The following is a 6,000-nucleotide window of genomic DNA, read 5'->3' on the forward strand; positions in this document are numbered from 1 at the left end:
GAAATCCTCCTGTATTGTGCTATAATATTGAGCCCTTACCGCCTCTTCCTAATGGTTATATTTAGTGAAAGTGAGGTCTTAAATTTGATGGAAGTGGCTTTAAATTTGTCTCCCTGATACCCAGTCATTACGACACAGGCGCAAGATGCCAATCATCTCCATTTTCCCCTCCTTTGTCTCCCTGGCGAGATCCTTCCGGAGGCTAAACGTGTGTGGGAATAATTCCAGTCCGGGGAATGGGGGAGCTATTTGAGAGAGGAAAACATTGAGCCCCATAAAGGGAGACGGAAGCTCCCCGGCCCGCGATTGTCGGCAAAAGCGAGCCTAATAAAAGGCATCCTAAAACGCCTCACGTTCTCGCCACACACTTTCACTTTGGCACATAATTGCCCGGCAGTAACTCACTTTGCGCAGCCTCCCGGGAGCGCCCCCTGGTTTTCCACACACTCGCAAGAAATTATTTAGTTGTGTGTGTGTGTGCAGATGCTTGTCCTCAGATACCATCAACGTATTTTAATCTTGTCCCACGCAATAATCATTAAAAAAAAAAAAAAAAGTGGAAGGCCTATTTTGTTTTGTCAATTCCCTTTAAATTATTGTTGCTCCCCGCGTAATCCGATTGGACACACTCATTTGCTTTTGAATGGGAAGCTGCAGGCCAATAAGATGTGGCAGATGGGGACCATCTCAGTGTGAATGGTGAGCATGGGCTGCCATCTAGTGGGATTTTTGAAAATCCAGCCCAGGATATGACAGTTTGAATGAGCGACAGAAAATTTGAATCATGAGTCAAACAACAATAGTGTTTAAAAATAAAAATCCGTGCCTGAAAAGACCCATATGATGTCTGCTGTTTTGGTTATAACTGTCCCTTTAAGACCCATTCCCCTCTTTGCTGAATCATGGCTGCAAGGTTTGCTGACTCACCATAAAACACAAAACAAATAGCAACGTGACAAGTGGATGCCATCTTTGTGGAATTATCTCATAAATATACATACTAGAGCTGAACATTTTTGAAAAATAACATGCAATGTAATTTCAATGTTTTTCTCCCCTCTTGATATTGTGATTGCGATTTAATACACAATTATTTTTTCAGGGTCCTCTTACCATGTATTTTTGTTAAACAAATACAAGCAATAAATTAATCTGTACTGCAATAAATATCAGACTGTAGTGATTAGAACATAATTCACCCACGGAATGTTGGGACGAAGGGGGAGTTTGTTGGGATGAAAGGATGAAAGGATGAAAGGATAAAAGAACCAATGTCGGTAGGTCTGTGAGCCTCGCGCAGAGTGAGTTGTTGTTGCTGTTAAACGATGAGAAGCTGATATCAATAAACCGCCGGTCTTTGGCTCCGGACTTCAACACTCTGCCTCCGACTCCCGTCACTGCTCGCTACATTGGTGACCCCGACATCCGCCTCGTTGACGTTTCCGAGGCTGAGAATTTGATCGAATTGAGCGACATGGCGAAGTTACCGGAGTTTTGGGAGTCGGCCGCGGCGACGTGGTTTGTACAAGCTGAAGCTCAGTTTGCCATCCGTGGAATTACGGACGATTCCACGCGCTACTACCACGTCGTGTCCGCGCTCGGGAGCTCCACGGTGGCCAGAGCTACGGCGCTAGCGAACACTACCATCTCCGAGCCACGTGCTCTGGCGGAGGAAGCTGACCGCTTTTTCCTGGCCACCCAGCGTCACAACCACGAGGTCTTGGCCTCTGCACGCGCCTTCCCGGTCCCGGCGGCCGCAACGGCACCTCATAAGGCACGCACTGCCGTGGATGGCCGATCGGCCCCTGGCTTATGCTATTTTCACGCACGTTTTTGAACCAAGGCAAAGAGGGGCCGCGCCCCTTGCTCCTTTGTTGCGTCGGGAAACGGCGACGCCTCCACTCAGTTGCAGCTGTGAGTGGGGGCGCAGAGTGCCGGCTGCTGTTTATCATGGACACCCTCTCCAGACTCAAGTTCCTCTGTGACTCCGGCGCCCGCAGAAGCGTGTTGCCTGCCTCGGCTGAAGATGCTGCCGGGGGCACTCACGGCCCGCACCTGTCAGCGGCCAACGATGCACCGATCCGGACCTACGGCACTAAGACAGAATGTGTCTTTGGTGTGCCCTCCATCCAATACCTCGGCCACTTCATCAACGAGGACGGCGCCACCCCGCTCCCGGCAAAAGTGGAAGCTGTTGCCGCTTTTCCTCGACCCCGGACGGCCCAGGGTCTTCGGGAGTTCCTCGGGATGGTGACTTTTTTCCACAGGTTCTTCCGCCTCTTCCGCTTCATCCTGGAGGGCCGTGAGTTCACGGTCTTCGTCGATCACATGCCGCTCGCCTTCTCCATGTCGAAGTTGTCCGAGCCGTGGTCCGCGCGGCAACAGCGACAGTTGCCGTTCATATCTGGATACACCACGGACATCCGACATATCGCTGGCAAGGACGACGTGGTCGCGGATTGTCTGTCCAGGGCAGCCGTCAGCACGGTACAGCTGGGCCTCGACTTTTCCCAGATGGCGGCCGACACCCAGTCGCTTCGGGGCTCCGACACCGGGTTGCAAGTTAAACCGGCTCATGTTGACCTGGCCGGACACTTGGACGTGCCCCGCTCCCCCGCCGCGGCCGCCCCCCTGGGCTGCGCCTTGTGGACCGTGTGGGGTCCCTTCCAGTTGTTCCTGCATCCCCGCCAGTTGGTGCGCGGGACTGTTCTGGTGTTTCTGCTGTGTCCCTCCCGCCCTCGCTCCCTGGGTCCTGTACCCGCAGGGGTCGGGCAGTTTTGCCGCCCCGTCATCCGGAGTTTGATTGTGGGTGAATTCTGGGGGGGCTTGTGTAGTGATTAGAACATAATTCACCCACGGAACGTTGGGACGAAGGGGGAGTTTGTTGGGATGAAAGGATGAAAGGATAAAAGAACAAAATGTTGGTACGTCTGTGAGCCTCGCGCAGAGTGAGTTGTTGTTGCTGTTAAACGATGAGAAGCTGATATCAATAAACCGCCGGTCTTTGGCTCCGGACTTCAACACTCTGCCTCCGACTCCCGTCACTGCTCGCTACAAGACTTATTATGCAGAAATGTGGTCTCATAGGGTAATGCTAAAATAAAGTACTGATTTGATAGACAGTTTATTCATCTTGCATTCTTTTCAACTGACAGTGTGTAATATTTAGTGCCATCTAGTGGTGAACTAATATGGAGCCCCTAAGGTGACATTGCGTTCCCTTGCAAACATCTTTGCGTTCCCTCACAATCCGCAAAGATTGCGTGCCCTCGCAAAGATTGTGTTCCTTCGCAAAACAACTTTGCGTTGAGCAGTGTTGTTCTTACGACAAACATAGTGTTTTTCATGTTGGCCAAAAAGTTCAATTTTGTTCTCATCTGACCAGAGCACATTTTTCCCCTCGTCAGCGGTGACTCCTATGGCTCCTGGCAAACTACAGACGTGGCTTCATGTGGATGGCTTTTAGAAATGGCTTTCTTCTTGCCACCCTTCCATACAGGCCAGATTTGTGCAGTACTCTGGCTGATGGTTGTTCTATGGACAGATTCCCCTACTTCTGCTGTGGAGCTGTGCAGTTTATTTAGAGCAGTGGTGGGCAAACTCAGGCCGGAGGGAAACCTCTAAAACCTGCAGGACTCAAAGACAGCGTTTGCCCACCACTGTGTGCGTGATCAAAGGCCTCTTGGTTACTACTCTGTTGAGTGCCCTTCTTTGATCAGAAACTTTGGAGGGACGGCCTTGTCTTGTAGATTTGTGGTTGTTTGGCACTCGTTCCACTTATGGATGATTGATTGAACAGTACTCTGTGATGCTCAAAGCTTTTGAAATCTTTTTGTTTCCTTCTCCTGCTTTAAATCTGTCCACAAATTTGTTTCGGACCAGCTTGGTGTGTTCTTGAGTCTTCATAATGCTGTTTTCTGCGCTGTGTGCTAGGGGTGGGTGATATGGCCTAATAATTACATCACGATATTTCAAAGAAATTTGCGGTGACGATATTTATGACGATAATGGTAATAATTACTGAACAAATAGATTTGTGATTGGCACTTCGAAATAATAGCACTTTTATTGCTGCAACAATATTTAAGACACCTTTTTCCCCACAATTGAAATGTAAACAAAGTGCAAATATAGCAACTGCAATGGAATAAAATTGAAATAAAACAGGCCAGGTAGTGTTCACCCTGCGAATTGTAACATAACTGCTTAAAGCACATACCTTCAGAAGTTGGTGGCAAATTACATGAGTCAGGTGGGGATCGCCAATGATACGGTAGTAGCTAGTTTGTGGCGTCATGCTTTGTACATCGCAGGCAAGTGTATGATTAAAAAATATTTTCCCTCTTTGATTGTTTAGGCAGTGGTTATTTTTCGCCGGCACCGGCAACCCTCTTCGAGCGTTATTTTGCCGTGAATGTCTCTGAATGTTTAATCAGAGGAGCGAGAAAATGCTGTGATTGCTTGTAGACATTACTAGCGGGTATAAAACCCCCCACAAATGTGCATGTTTACGCCACTGTGCGACAGCAACGCACACGCCATCTCGTTGAGAGCATGTTAGCTTAGCCACTGATTAGCATCACAAACTCACGTAAACTAAATGGCGAATTACCGGTCACGGTAAAATAAACATCGCGGATTGTTTACCTTTGCCAAACAATACGCGACCACGACCTCTTGTAACCAAACAGTCTCCACACAACGAAACTCACTCCCACTTTGCCGAAGACACGACAGAACTGGCTGAGAAGTCTTGCAGCCTCACACGCTCCGTTGTTTTTTATGCAGCAGCAAACGATGCGTGTATGTCCAAATTGACACGAAGACGTATAATTTTACGCATTACGTCATCACCTCGATTTTGCGATATTTCAAATTTTTATCACCCAAAAAAGTACACCGGTAATACCGTAGAAGGTATGATATGGAACACCCCTACTGTGTGCTCTTAAACATACCTCTGATACTATCACAGAACATCTGCATTTACAACTATACTGAGACTTCATTACACACATTACATTTTGTCATTAGGTGATCCATTAAGACATTACCAGGCAACCTCTGAAGAAAAGCAGCTGAATACCTTTGCTACTTTGCACAACCTACTTCTCTTTTTTTTTTTTTTTTAAACAAGTCTGAAATAAGATACTCACTCCTTTCTCTTCAGGATTGTGTGCTGCTTTGTTTTTAACTTTCACACAAAATTTTATTAATCCATCCATCCATCCATCCTCTTAACCGCTTATTCCTCACAAGGGTCGCGGACTCGCGGGGGTGCTGAAGTATAAAATTTCAATGAAATATATTTATGTTTGCGGCACGGTGGCTGTAGGTGGTGAGAGAGAGAGAGAGAGAGAGAGAGAGAGAGAGAGAGAGAGAGAGAGAGAGAGAGAGAGAGAATCGCTGCAAGCGTAATTTTGTGGGTAGTCAGCGTGTTGTCAAAACAGCCACAAGAGGGAGCCGTAACCCAGGGAGAACCACACGCAGGTTTCTATCTCCAGTAAGGCCACATCAACATGCATTTATTCCAAACCACATTAGCTCTGACAGCCTCAACATGAAAAATAATGATTTATAATCGGTCATAATGCTAACACATATTTCTTTATTGTCTTTCCAGTTATTCTAAATTTGAACCGCAAAGGGTAAATTGAGTTGCAGGAATGTAGGATAAATGATACACATTGTGTTTTCCTCTTGTGTTGAAGAGGAGGAGTAGGAGGAGGAGGAGGAGGAGGAGAGTGGATTACTTCCAGACGCAGATCTTTCGTCCAAATGTTACTTCAAATCTGTTCAGCTATGGTTGTGTTGTCAGGAGTAGATCAAGGAATTCAGTGTAGCCTATACCTAAACGACTCATCTGCATCAATGCACTGGTCAGACTTGAAACAAAAAAAGAAGAAGAGGAAAAAAAACATGGACGCTTGATTGTGCATCTGTTCTGGATTAATTCCAGTTCATTTTCTTGCCTTGGTCTATCACAACATATGTCTCGGC

This window comes from Festucalex cinctus, chromosome 1, assembly GCF_051991245.1.
Source record: "Festucalex cinctus isolate MCC-2025b chromosome 1, RoL_Fcin_1.0, whole genome shotgun sequence".
In the NCBI taxonomy this organism is placed as follows: Eukaryota; Metazoa; Chordata; class Actinopteri; order Syngnathiformes; family Syngnathidae; genus Festucalex; species Festucalex cinctus.